Here is a 15884-nt window from a genome sequence, read left to right on the forward strand (position 1 = left end):
GTACTGACTCCCGTGGATATTCTGTTCCCGCAAAAGCTCAGGCTTACATCCCCTACTACCACCCCTCTTGGCTCACCCCGTCCGACTCGCCCCTTGGCTTTCAGCGCAAGCGCTTACGCTTTGTGAGCATAGACTGCGTTATATTCGGATTCGTATAGTGGCGTAGAAAGAGAATGGATTTGCTGTAAAAGAAAATATTTGAGGTATTTTGCTGATATCTTTAGTAGGCAAAATATTTTTGACTCGCGATCAAAAATTAATTACGAACTGATCGACATGACAGACAATTTATACGATATTAGCAATAACTAAACTTTGATTAGGAAATTGACGTTTTGGAAGATTGTCTTGCCTACATATTTCGATGATTGATATCACTTAGGCATGAATCAAATTCTAATGAAAAACTGTAATTGGTGATATTCTGTATATGTAGTTCAGTTCAAAGCAGCAATCATAAAGTCCAAATTGCATGATTATAAAGATAATTAAATTGTAATTTTGACTGAGCCATGACATTTACAAATTATCAAACAAAATTTGACATTAATGAAATACAAAAAATATTTTTTTTTTCCAAATAATTATTCGACTCGACGTGCTGATCGTGTCTCTACACATAGTTAACGGATATTCAACATTTTCAAACTTGTACACGCATGTACGATAAATAACCAAGCGAAAACTGCCAGCCTATTATTCTGCATAAATAGTTTACTTAATTTAGCTGAGCATGTAGGTCCCGATACAAGCTTGTGCGTAGACTAGAAGCTCTGCAGGTTAAATAGGCAATCTCTTTCTATCCGATAATTTATTCCTCATAGAGTTTTAGAACGACTGATAAAACCGTAAAAGGACAGTTATCCTAGAATTAGTTAATCCTTATATCAGATACTTCTGTGGAATGATGAAAAATCCAAATCGTTGGATATCTTTGAACACTTCACGCATACGAAAGGAAGGGATGTAGGTCGAGAATGAAGATTACCCTGGAGAATGCATTTGGCGTAGTTTAGATAGGTCTTCTCTGCAACATTGGACTGGCGAGTTGGGGCTGATAACCCCATAGGGGTTTGCCCAGGGATCCCGAATTGCACAAGTTTTAATTTCCTCCACTGCACCGCTGCAATCGCTAAACTTATTGCTGGCGAACATGTTGCGAGTTGTGTTCGAGATATAGGGGTGCTTAAACTCACCCGAGAAGACCGCGGGCACCAATATGATTGTTGTTTCTTTTCGTTACAGCTTTTCGCTTACTGTAATCGCCTATGAGTTTCAAATGAATTTCGAAAAGTTCGCTAGATCGGCTTACTATATGTATATAAATATGTCATACAGTATATTCAACAGTACTGTTAAAGATAATTTCGATTTATTCTATTTTATTGACTATCGAATATATTTTATACGAGATGAATGGGTTTATAATTTGTGGAAAATCCAAACGCGTCACGTTTCGTACGAATCGTGCTACTGACAAAAAATAAATTATAGAAATTAATTGTTATGGAAATTTATAATACTGTAGAAAAATGTTAAATAACAAATTGTGTCTTTTTTAAACTATTCGTAGTATAATTTTTGTTACGATAAAGTAATAATGGTAAGTACTGCACTCGTGTTTACTCGAATCAGGAATTTAATTTTTGATCCTTTGAGACGACCTGGTGCAGGATCTTTCAAGCTAAACGTACTATTATTGGAAGATTACGCGATCGATGAAGTCCGTTTAAGAAACATGTCCAGTGAGGTAAGCTCTTGATATCTGACAGAAGTGCAAGAAAAAGTAACTAATTTCATAAAACTGATGAAAATGTAACAGGCATTGGTAGTTCAATATTGACATAGCCAGGTATTACCTAGATGTTATTATGATTATTCTATATAATTATTACGTAATTACAGCTCTCACGCTCTTTACATTAGTACCTGTAACTATATATATAAAAAGAGTATACCATAAGAGAATCATCTATCCCAGTAAATTCAAAACCCCTCGTAGCCACGCTATACACTAATTTATGCGGACCACGTGTCTAATTCAGCGTCAAAGCGACTAGTGATTAATCAACAATAAAGGGTTAATGACCATCGTGCAGCCGTTCGTTTGCTCGCATCGCTACCAGCAATCAGTGCCATCAGAAATTAACAAGGTTATCCAATATTTCGAAGCAACGTATAAGGAAGTGTATCGGAAAGTCTAATCAGGAGAAAATACCAAGATGAAAATATATTCACAAAGAGCACTAAAGGCGCAGCCGACTCAAGAAAGATTAAAAGGAGAGAAAGATAAGAAAAAGGAAGTAAAGAAGCAACGCACAAAAGCGCCAAAGGCATACAAAACGGATTCCGTTAGATTTTCCTCAAAGAGAAAAAACAGATCGGACAATTCCCACGCTCTCAAACGATAATATCGAATAAGATTTGAATGAGCATAAAAGGCTATCGATAACCGAAGGTACAGTTGGCCATATCAATGGCGCAAAATGAGCTACGAGAATCGCGTAACGTTCCCTGAAAACGAGACTTCTTTTTCCGACTTCCGTTATCCTCGCGGAGTTTTCGTTTTTCTACGATCCCGGAGAATCTCTTTAATCAGCCGGGTGCATTTTTCTCGCGGTACCTAAAGTGACTATTCTCTTATCTGCTTTTGCTTCTTCTTTTTATACTTCGCGCCAACCCTCCTCCATCCGATGCCCCGGCAACTGCGAACACATACTGATAATACCTATCCAAGTACACGGATGTGAAGATCCTACGGCACTGTAGAACTTTACCTATATCCGATTCGCTTGGACGAGCCACGAAGAGGATAAAGAAACTTAAAGCCCCGTACACACGTGACATTGGGATCATACGCCGTGGTAAAAGGATTTTAAAATTCTAACGGAAGACGACTGCAGAATGTCGATATCCTGCTGATCGCTATCCGTTAGAACGACGTCCAGGTTCTCGAAGGATTCTAAAGTTCCTGGATATGTGTATATATACGTTGACACTTGACGTTGCAGTAACCCCACTCGGCGTCCGTTTAGCCAGCTTAGCCGCATGTTCTGTAACGGTGTATAGTATATTTCTCAAATATAGAAGCGTAAATATAGCATTTCTTTCTGTATTACCACGATATCTTCGCTGTTGTTCCTCAAAGACTGAGTCGAAATACGGTGCCTCTTTACGAGTATCATGACTTCTGTTCTCTTGATAACCAGGGAACAAAAGTAGAGGCGCTACGGTCCCTTGGATAATTTTGAATTTACGATGCCAATAGATATAGGATTTTCGTCCACCTGGGAAATAACGGAAGTGGTGGATTCTCGTTACGGGCGAACGTATCTGATAATCCTTACTGATAATCGGCTTAATTGAACGATGACTTCTTGAACTTCAGGCAGCTCGTCCATCTACTATTCACTACATGTATTTATATATTTTCTGTTGTTTTTGCCTCTCTCTCTCTCTCTCTCTTAATATAATATCTTGATAAGTCTCGTTATTTTCTTTTCTTGAAAATATTACTGCTGAACACATGTGGCTGGCAACATCAGAAATTCCAAAAAGTGTCGACAGATTTTTCGGAGAAATATTTAATACATATTTCGTAACTTGGGAATGCATATGATTGCCTGTAATAGAGAGATATGGAAAGTATAGAAGATTGGAACAGACTCTCCTTATCTTGCTGTTTTTATGTTTTTATATTGTGTATCATAGAGCATTGTGTGCTTCGATATACGACTCACTGCAAAGCTTCAGTCTTCAAGCAGAGTTCGAAGATTGGAAAACTTGCTAGGATCCCATTTTGTTTTCCATCTGGTTCTTCTTAATGCTGTTTTCATCTACTTTCTAAATATCTCTTGTTACTTTTTGATATCTAGTAGTATATGCTATATTTAAAAATAAAATAATTGATGTACTTATACATTGCCACAATAAGGATTTTCGTTCTTCTTTATTTCTCTCCTCGTTTAGCCAAGACAAATTTCATCCGGGACTTAGACTCAGTAGCAATTCCAAAATTTCATCCCTCGTAAGGATTAGACTACCCGAAGGGTAATTTACTGTAAACACAAGGGATTTGCTAGTCTCCTTATAGATCTACATATGTGATAGTATTTTGTGTGATAGAGGAGCATAAAGGTAGACAGGGTATAAATATATTTAGGGCTGAGAAATTTCTGAAGTTAGGTCAGGTTAGTTATACGGCAAGTAGCAGAGGTTGGTAAAGCAGAGTCAAAGGGCATGTTAGCACCTCGTCTAATCGCGGCTACACAAGCCAATCGTTTCAACCCCTAACCCTTACACTGCACTTCCGGTCGCTAGTATAAATACAGAAGCCAAGGCAGTTCGATTCACAACCATGCAACCCACTCCACACCTTAACCTAACATCGAAGCAAACCTAATGCGACAGCCAAATCCAAAGAAATTCCCAGCGTTAAACGTTTGTCGACTTTATCCTTTCAGCAAGGCGAATTCAACGGACCGTGTAATATTTACTTAGACCGAGTTAAATCCTTGGTGCGAAAATCACAGGTTCATTTGGCAGTCTCGAGTGCCGGTAAACAGTCGAAGGCAAAGGGCAAAGCAAGTTGAAATACGCCATTTCTCTTCACGCCACGTCTATCCTTCATCCATCTGACTGCCACTTCCTTCCGTATTTTCCAAACCGCTTCAAAATAATTATAAAACAGATACTACCAGTATTGCACAAGAGTGCACGAATGAGATATACAATAATTTTAGAATTTCAAGGTAAATTGTGATTTGGTAAAAAAAAAAGTTGCAATCGTTTACTCTATCGAACGTATATCTAGTCTACGTTCATGCTGAACTGTCCTTGGATAAGGGTTGCTCATCTTGCGAACATTCTCCTGGAACGACTTTTCCCAGATTTGTATCCTGTATATGTAACCATACGTACGTACGTGCTATGTACGTCATGTTATGTTTCACGGCATGTATTATGCAAACGTCGAGACGAGGATATGTCGACATGCTGAATAGTTGCTACCTGCATGGTTGCTAACCTACAAACAACGAGAACAGAGAATTGGACGAACTGTTTGTTGAAACGGGAGTAACGTTACACTGTTCGGAAGCGGTTGCTAATCAATGGTGGACATAGGAATCGCATCCTGGACAACTGGCTGTTTGTATTGATAGAAATCCCATTGGCGTAGATATACATGTATATCCATGAATTGTACGTTACATCTCTGTTAAACGGAGTAACAACTAATTTGGAATACCCTTACAAAGAGTTCTCGCGCTTTTGGAAATGAAAATGCCCAATTCTGTGGTTAACTGTAATTGAGAAAATTGAAACGCTCGTTTTCGAGCTATTTAACAAGGTTACTATATTCGCCTCCACGTGGTGTAAATGGGTCGCCGTGCTCTAAACAAATCCGTAATAAACTGCAATTAATTGCACCGTATTTGCTGAAAGTAGCGGCATTTGCTGTCTGACATTAATCAAGCCTATTTACGCACGAATCGATCGAGCCAATAACGAGCTTGAACGTCCTGAACTAAACTCGTGCCAATTTTTTTTTAATCCTCATTCTACCACTCAGCAACGGCCTACGTGAGCGTTTTTATACGTTTACGAACGTTTCTAATATTTACATGCCAGTTGCAGTAATTTTATATAATTTAGTGTTGTTGCAATGGAATAATTTTTTTTTATATTTCACTGGAATACACACCGATTTTTTTCCATTTAATCTACCAATTTTTGCTGTGGCGTCTGTTTCACACTTTTTCTTTCTTTTTTTAAAACTTGCATCGGCCAATGAACGGGCGAGTGTTACTTAACTGTGAAATCGTTGACAAGTGCCGTTCAATGCTCATCGGGGCTTGAAGAACCTCTTGAACTGCGGGCAGGAGCAGCTACCATTACCGTGAAGTCAGGAACAAGCTATAGCTATGAATAACCCAGGGTTCTCGTTATACAGACAATTTTTAAGTGTTTCCGCACCCACGTTACACGTTATCCTCGCACGTCATTTCAAAAGCTAATTAGCTCACCGTATTACAGAGTGACCGCAATTCCTTCGTCCCTAATTAACGAGCTAATACTCCGGTCGTTACGTAATCAGCAATTAAGGAGGACTCGTATGTCACGCATTTTCCAAATACTAAATTGTACCGATGATATTAATTAATTATATTCAATGGTTCGAGATCAGATGCAAAATGATAAAGATTATCTGAATATTAATTGAATGAAAAATATATATTTAAAGAAATTTAAAAAATTCGTCATGGCCCATGCATCTTTTATCGTCGAATATTGAACGAGATTATTGCTTGATTAAAAAAATATTTTCTGAAAAAAAATGTTGTCAAAATTTAAACATTTAATACACGTATTAGTTCAAGCTGCGTTTAGGTGGCTAGTAGGATAAAAGTCGTCGAGTGGAAATGGCTGAGTGACACGTGAAGTGACTTGTGAAAATAACATCTTACTTCATTCCAACACTACTCCACTTTGTATTTATATATTATGCATGTCTATGGTATAAAACGTGTAATAAAGTCTAAGAGTAATTTCAGTGCCCTTTGCTCTATTCGTACGAAGAGCAATAAGTACCAGCCGTACGGAACAAACGAAATGATCCAAGTTAGGTAACGTTCGACATTGTCGGTAATAAAACGGAGATTCCGTGGAGCGATAATATAATTAGAACAAGAGAAGAGTCGGTAGACAACGCAAGAGAGTCTGGAAAGGAACGAAAGAAAAAAAGAAAAAAAGAAAAACAAAGAAAACATTGCACGTTAAATCCCTGCTGGTGGTAACAAAACCGTCCCATGGCGTTCCAGGAGTTCTTGCAAACCGTAACCTGATTTATACGGGTGTTTTCCCTTGCCTTCAAACATTTTACCTATGGTTATCCTCCCGAGAGTCCAGTGAGGATACCCCAAGTCCCAGGGATACCGCAGAGAAAGATAGCAGGAGAGTCAGGTGGTCCAATACCATAGAAGTTGAACTTATTCATTATAGGGATGCTGGGTAAAACTTTTTTTCCTTTTTCGAGTTTCGGTCGACATACAAAAAATGTCTTTCTTTTGTTACTTTTATGTAACGTACACGGATGAATGTATTATTATGTATATCGAAGTGACGAATGAATTTAACGAAAATTCCGTAAGTACGATTTAACGAGATGTAAAATTACGTCTGTCAGCATGGACATAATTTTTTACTTTCAAATCGGAACATCGCTGCTTATTTACTTACTTTGCTTTTACACTCTGGGATTTTCTATCTTCATAAGACTGACTCACTTTGCTCTTCGTTTTCTTATGTTAATAATAAAGCGACGGTGCGCCGCCTTCGCGAGATCAAAGGCGACGCTGTGCTGTCGCATCTCGCTCTCTCTGGTACAGCGAGTACGTACGGTTGTACCTATACGAAGATATGAACGAAGATATGAAATGTTCAGAGAGCAAGGAAGTTGAAGGTGGATTTCTACTGCACTGGTGAAATACTTTTCGCTTTCCAGCATCAACCGCGTCTTTCAGGTTCCGAGGAAACGCCGTTGAGCTCGATATGGAAGTAACTCGGATTCGCCAATATTTTGACGAAATGTAATATAGTACGTTTGGATTGTACGATAAATACACAGTCACAAGATTTTTTCACCTCTTTCTTTCACGTGTTATTTAGAAACCCACGCATGGCGTTAATTATAGCAACCAACCACTTTGACAGTCGCCAGAAATTTTCAACTAAGCAATAAGTTATTCAGTTATTCAGTTTTTCCTATTCTATCAATTAGTCAATCGATCAAGCATCGAACACGGGAAACTGTTCACCGCACGGCGTTTACGTCAGCAGCTGTCCGATTAGTTCGCGTTCACCTCCTGCAGCTCACATCCGGTTCGCCAGGCGCGGTTCTAAAAAAACACGTAAGGCACCCAAGGACCTTCGCGTCCTTCGGCCCTGGACGCACCACGCTCGCCTACTAACTCTAGTTGCTAGCTTCAAATTAATTTTTCTTTTTCACGAAAATTTCATGGAAAACATTCAAATATCAATTCGACAGCCCTTACGAGATCGAGACTATGGGGTAGTGTTGGTCATAGGAACTTTCGGTGGACAGGAGAAAATAATTGCACTAGGCAAGTGAGGTGGTTCGTAAAAAAAAAATCGCTAAAAATCCCTACTACCCTTCACTTGTAACCATTCTCTGGCGCGCTCACACCCTGTATTGGCAAACCGCGAGGGTATTGATACCCGAGACCGAACGGTGGGAGATGGAACTGTTATACCTTCCGATTGATTTGCTGGTCACTGTAGTGGCTGGTCACCTCGGAGAGGCATTAAAGGAAAGAGTATAAACCACTTGCGAAATTCGTACGTGGACAATACTGTGCTAAAAATTATTTTAGGGATGATTTTTCTAAACGATGAATTCGTCGACAGATTCCCGGATTTACTAATTAACAAAATTAAGATTTAGTCGAAAGATGTAATTAAAAAAATTAAAAATTTTTTCTATTATCTTGCTACTCTGTATTAGTAGTGGAAATTGATAAGGATTCAAGATGGTTCTTATCACTCATCGCTAATCACTCTCATTGCGTGATTAAGTATCAAATCACTGACAGCTAATTAAAAATAAAATAACAGAACGTTGAGCCTCAGCTGCTACTCCTTTCCAAAATAAGAAAAATCCGATTGATACCTTATCACCCTTAGGGCTTCGACTTGGACGGAAGATGAATCAAATGCCCCACATTCTATACCATTGTGGGAGCTTCCAGTGCGGTTCAGTCATCACGATCGGACTTGGACCAAAAGAAGAAAGCCGTTTCGATATTATGACGCAAGAGACCGCCAAGAAATTTCTATCCGAACGTCTCGCCAGATAATTTGTCGATACGCAATTTACTCCCGGAACCAGTTCTGTTAATAAATTCGTTACTCGACCATAGATAACCAACGACAATGGCAGTACGAAACAGATGCACTCTTGGGCATTAATATTCTGGGATGAAGAATCGGAGAAAAAGCACAAAAGAGAATGATTTATGAAAATACCAAAGGTGAACGACAAGCGCAGTAGAAAATATCTGAAACAGACCAGACATTCGTATAATGCGATGTTCAAAGTTCCTACATTGGCAATACCAAGTTTTACCTGTTCTCATACGTTTAATGTGGCGATTTCGTTTCGGCCGAAGGATTTGGATTTTATTTTGGTATTAGCAGATGATAAAGTCCCGAGCTTAAATCGGACATCTCCAAGGATTCTCTCTTCTGCTTCAGAAAAGGACGACAGTTTCAGGAATTGTAGCAGTTTCTAAGAATTGCACCAGTTTTCTCAACTGTTTTCTGTTCTTCCGTTTCTTCAACTGTTCTCTACGCTTCACTGTGCTTTCCAAAGCTATTGCGTTTTCTAACGTTCCTACCTAGTATCCTCACTCAACCTCCTTCCAGCACCTACTATACCTATCATTTTCTATGGTATAGCATAGTATACCACACAGTATCGTAGACAAGCGGTAGCCCCAAAACTTTACGTTATTATTGCTTTTCTACGTTGAATCGCAAACCAACTGGATACTAGAAAAAGGTTATGTTCACCGACTGCCACTGGATCTATAGGAATATGACTGTACGTATGTATATGACCGTGTATATATGTATCACTGTACATAACGGTAACTCCTCTTTGCACCATTTTTCTAACAACTCCTACAGCAACATCCTCGCACGATTTTCATACCCATGTCTTTTTCTTGCCTATTCGTTTATTTTATTTCAAGCCCCTTTTCCCTCTCTCTTTCTCTCTCGTGAAAGCTGGCGCTTGATCGCACTTTTTAGAAATTTTCGACAAACGCGAAAACCGCAACTGCCACGTCTTCTTGCTATTCCAGTACCTTGACTGAGTTTTGATTGTGTTTCTTCTGCTAGTGAGATTTTCCGCGAACTTTCGTAAAGTTTGGAATAAATTCCGAAACTCGAGATATTTCTGTAAATATGTATATAGGAATGTGACGTGGAATTACAAAGAAAATGTTTATTGTTCGCATCTACGGACGAAGTTCGATCATTTTGGGTAAACTATGAGGGATATTAATGGATCATTAATCATTCTTCTAACCGGAAGTGGATTAAATAACGAGTCACGCTGTGAATGAAAATATATAAAAATATGAGGGTTTCTGGAAAAGGGACGTAGACACAGACCACCCACCGCTAAGAACCCTGTAAGAAATAGTCATGGAGAATTGCGTAATACTCTCGATGGGGTGCTCAGCCTTGGTAGTAGGAAACTGATCGATAGCGGAGAAACGACGGATGCTCCTCAGACTAGCCCTCCGTTCCACTTCCTCAATCCTCGGCTACACCCCCCGGCAGCCCCTTAATTGCATTGTTCTCTACTAATGAAGCTGTTTTTGTTGTACAATAGAGTTAATTGGAAACAGTGCCTTAGCGGCACGCAAAACGTCCCCGTTCCTTTTCCGCGCTATTCTCAATCTCCTTTATTCCCACTCTCTACATTCAATCTGCCTACATTTCTATTTATACGTGCTCTTCGCTTTGTTCCATTCGTCAAAACGGCGTGCAGCACTTCCGTCTTTTTGGATTCCTACGAAGATTTCGACATAGTGGACGAAATAGGAAGAGCCACGATAAAATTTATAAATTATTATTTTTTCTTCAAAAATACAAACTACCCAAAAAGCGTGACAGTGCCATGCGTATATAGTTTATCCACGTGTTCAATGTGTTTCTTTTTTGACAGTTCGCAAACAATGCAATCCTTAATAAACACACATGGCTCTGCAGGCAAGTGTTTGTTACAGATGCACGTGCATGGTTTTGCACTGAAAAATTTTTAACTTCCTATTTTAACATTTTCGTGATTTTATGTGAAGCCACGTATGCCTTCCTAAGGATACACTGCGAACTGTCAAAAAAAAAACACATTAACCACGTGTACAGGCTATAGGTATACACAGAGAATCTATATATTATTAGGAACATCACCAACCCCTATTAACAAATCCCTAAAGTCGAATCCCACATTTAACCAGGGTCCGCGCACCGAATCCCTATATTTAACGTGCAGAAATAATAAGGGAAAGGAGTTCCCCAGAGAGCAGCCTCAAAAGAGGTTCCACAAATTAAATAAAACTTGCTTCTTTTTCCTGGCTTCCCTTTCCACACTTTTCACCCGTGAATTTACCCGGCTGCCGTTCCTTACAAGAAAAGTACGCAATCAAGTTGAAATCAATTGTCCAACATTCTATAATTTCTTTTTCTTTTTTTTCCCTAGCTCTCGTTTTCTATCATTTTCCTTCGTCCTTCTTGTCCTAAGGCACAGTCTCTCCACGCTCTCACCTCAACGAGTATCTATCGATAGAAAGCCAACCTGGATGTACAAAACTGAAAGGAAGAGACTAAGACGGAGACCATCCCTTCTTTCACCCCTATCCTTCGTAAGTACTATATACACAATCTACAGATCGAAAACGCTCTCTGTGGGTCTCCATCCCTCTAATCGCGTGAAACCTAAGGAGGGCGAAAGTTCCTACGTCAAAGGGATCCAGGCACCTCGGCAAAGACCTGGTTCGGAAACGAAACCTTTGGCCGCTCCAGCATTATCGTAGAAGAATTACCGTGCGTATACCACGCGACGTTGAGTTATGGCGGTTCCTCAAAGAGATAAGACGCTTGCGAGGTACCGTTTCCCCCTTTTCTCCCCTTTGCTTCAATTCAGAACGAGACGATACGGAGGACGTTCAACGAATGCTTAAAATAAGATCTTGGTCTGTCTCTCCCTCCCTCTTAGAGTCATCCAGTGCGCATGCACTTTTCTTTCTTGCACTTGATTCTTTGGTTTTTTTTTCCCAACTCCCGTTATTCCTTGTAGTTGGTAGCCCTTCGAATCACCGCTCCCTTTCTCTTCAGGAAAAAGTTATTTTCTCCTGGAAGAAAGATTGAATAGAACTGATGGCGACAGAGCCAGCTGTTACCTAATACCTCGAAAGAAGATTTATCGCGGACTCGTCATTTCATTGACTATGCTGCACCCGCTGATGCAACGAGGGTCGAGTGATTGTCAAAGAAAACATTCAATCCTGACGATAGATAATCTTGCGTTTCAACAGCAGGGAGAACTTACGTGTGAATTCTATTTTCGTTAGAATGAGGAATGACTAGTCCTTTTTTTTTACATTTTTCCTTCCTTTACAAAAACTCGCTAGTTCTGCTAGTGGCCCGCTAGCACGAAATATCGTTACGTGCGGAATAGCCTTAAGGTGGACTACGCTTTACTACTCTGTATTGGTATTCCAGACTGAACATGGTTGTAACTCGAAGATATTTTCAAGCAGATTGAATAGACCTTATGGGTACAATAATCCTGGATAACCGTGCAAAATGATTTGCACATACGATATAATGAAATTCACCATGAAAATCACATATGTATGTATGCATAACGTTAGTACGAACATGTGTTACAGGAACACGTAATAGGCGTAACGATCGAGCAACTTCACTTGCTATAAAATAAGTAAATAAAACGATGGTATATACATACTGCGAGAGCGGAAAAGTTTGAAAAGCCCATCGTTGAATCTACCCTCGTTCTCAAATGCTTTTCGAAAACAATAGTTTGCGAATAGCCCATAACGCCCACCCTCCTCACCCTAATTTCACTCCTTAGCTATAAATCTTCTAGGATATCTTTTTATTTCCCACTTCGTGCGCTTATTTCTTCGCGAGAATCGTCCGTCCCTGGGCACGTCGGAAAAATAACTTGAAAACTCGCAAAGCCTTACTTTCGGCTCTTTAACGTTGACGACACGCGGACTTTCCCACATGAACCATCAAGCAATAAATCATGGACTCGAATCGATCTAATGCCTGTTAAAACTATACGCATTCTCCCAATCAAGTAGCAGAGCCACGTTATCAATCCGCCTGTCACTAATTCCTGCCACTCGGTCGGCCGTAATGTAGATTTACACGGTTTCGGGAGAAAGAAAACACAAGTGCTCCATCAGTATCATAGTACTACCCGAGCAACTAACATGGCTCCTTTTTTTTTGTCAGTTCGTTATTAGCGAAGAAAAGCTCTTTAAGAGTTTCTCGTCGGCCGCTATTTTTCTCTCCCTTATTCCGAGAGACATAAGACACGAAAACCTTCTTCTTCTTCCCTGCTGTCCATTTTTTTTTTCATCCTCTCGGCTTCTTCCTTTTCTACGTTTTAACCGTCCCCGACTGGTCTTACCTTTAACGGTTTATCCCACTTTCTTTAAGCTTGTTAAGCATGGCCAGACACGGATCCGCAGACGGAATAGCGGCTCACTTAACTCCTCGTAATTCGTGGCATCGCTTTTCTTAAGCTGTCAATTATTTCGTGGATATAATGTTGGGGATGGATTATGCCTTTTTTTTTAAATGAAGTTTTATATATAGGGGTGGCGTATGTCGGTGAGATTATAATTTTACGACGAGCTTTCCAAGTTCAGCAGGAATTTTCATCATGGGAAAGTTGGCAGTCATTTTTTTTCTCTACATTCATCCGACGCGAACAACCCCTTCCCTGTTCTCGACAATCAAGAAACTTCCCCATATTTTCCTTCGTGGGTATAATGAGAGGGCAGAATTTCCTGAGACTTTGTCCAGACTTTGCCAAAGGAATTTACAAATTTAACGTCGGACGACGTAAGAACGGCTTGACGGAATTTTCCTACGTGATTCTTTCACGTCGGCGAACATCACTTTTGTCACTTTTTCTCAGTATTGAATTATATACCCTGCCGTGCAGTGACTTTGTATTCAGACAGTTCTACGATAAATCCACTCGTGCAATTGTCATTTTAATCGGGACTTAATTGCTCAATGGATAGTATAATAAACAATTTCGCACGTTCAAATGAACCGCGACCATAATTTATTTGGGCGTACTTGGGGCATCAGACATAATTTGAAAATAATTTTCGCCTCGTTGACACTATATATTATTAGTGTTAATTGGCGCACGGCCCTCTTTTACCATTACCATCCCCGAGGCATAACTCTGGTAGCCGCAAATCCACCCTTCTACCCGGGCAACCAAGATGGTTGAGTGCGGCAACCACGACAAGTAAGAACAGCTGTTGGAGCGCACGAAAATTTATGAAGAAAAAAAAGATTGTATAAGGGTCGCGAAAAGGATATATAAAGTACGTGAAAATAGTACTTGTTCATTAATCGGTATAACTGTCAATTTATTGTGAACACCCTTAAAATGATTATAATCCCTGCAACCAGGTAGAATTATTCATACAAAATTATATTACGTCGTGCATGAATAATACGAACGCGTACTCTACGCTTTTGCATAATTAATCGCAAATAATTGAAACTTTTTTCAAAAATGTATTTTTTTTATAGATAAAAATATCACGGTAAACACAACCATCTTTTTTTACTTGGATGGTCTCCTATGATTATTTCATCGCGACTAATACACCATCCCTGCTTATTTATACCCTGTGGAAGACATAAGCGGCGAATAGAATATTTACATAATGCTATGCATTATGCGACAATTAACATACACATAAAATGGCCACCGACCTGTCAGCGGACATTAGTAGCCATACAAGCTTTCTTTTTTGTCTCCGTAGGGAAACTAAGAGCTCTTAGATTTATGATTCGCGAACGCCATAGAGACTTGCATTTACATCTCACTCGTGCACGGACATTAGTAATGATACATATATGAATTTTATAATATTTACATTGAATAAAGACTGTATCAGTTATTCCATAATAATGAAAGCCATTAAATATTCAAAGGAGCATCCCTGTTTTATAATAATAATAACAACAGCAATTTATTTAACTGTAATATAAAATCCACTTGACGTTCAGTGAACCGAAGAAAATTTCGTCCAATCCCTTTATTGATCTTGATTGATAGCTGTTTATATAAATCAGACTTTAAGTACTAATTGATAGCATGATAATAAATGAATTTTCTGATGCACTCAATGCACTGATTAACATAACAAGGGATCGTTCGAATGATCGATGAATTATATTAAAGAAATATGAACAAAATCTATTGGAAATTTTCGATACATTTCATACATCACTAAAGTGATGTCTATATATACGTCTACAGCCGCAGAACGTAATTAAATGCATTATTAATGAACAGCGATGTTTGTCGAGTGAAATTTGCATTCAGGCGTAACGCTCTCCCGAATCATATAACGCTGTACTGACTCAAATTAGGGTAACGTTTATGTCTGATATCTACCCGGACTCATTAACTACTAGGTTACATTGGTAAATTAACCGAAACCAACCCCTATCCACACTGTCTAACAAATTATAAAATTATCCATTTTGAGAATATCGAAAAAATAATTTAACACTAAAAACACTTTATAAATGTATTTTTGGCTTCAAAACGGTCAAACGACCGCTCGATGGTACGTTTAGTGTTAACAAAAAAATCATCCCCTCTCAAAGCACCCTTATCTCACTTAAAGTAACGCCTGGACTGATAGGCACATAGCTATGTACTTTTAAGCAGATACGAGATCCTCGAGGGAAATGTCATTGCATATGGGTATGGTGCACATAAAATCCTCTGTAATATCTCAAGGGCTATTCAGACACAGTACAACCGTTTCTTGGTGCGTTATAACATGGAGCTACGTGCATTGCTTACGCTATTGTACTTTATGCACACAGAGCGTCCCGCAGAGGTGCGCGACCAACACCGCAACATTAACGTTAAATGCAACGCGCTATAGCTGCCGGTCGGCACTATCGTTAACAAATGTTAACTAGTCACGTTACTATGAGTTAGCGAACTGACAAGAAAAACTTAAAATATCCAATTAAATGTATCATTGTGGATT

General features: G+C 39.2%; 1 protein-coding gene across 1 annotated transcript in view; it reads right to left on the reverse strand.

The window, feature by feature from the left end:
- The window catches only part of LOC107274742, a 190158-nt gene that overhangs the window by 138812 nt on the left and 35462 nt on the right, over positions 1–15884 (reverse strand). The window lies entirely within an intron of this gene.

Source organism: Cephus cinctus, unplaced genomic scaffold, assembly GCF_000341935.2.
Source record: "Cephus cinctus unplaced genomic scaffold, Ccin1 Ccin1_scaffold0101, whole genome shotgun sequence".
NCBI classification, from domain to species: Eukaryota; Metazoa; Arthropoda; class Insecta; order Hymenoptera; family Cephidae; genus Cephus; species Cephus cinctus.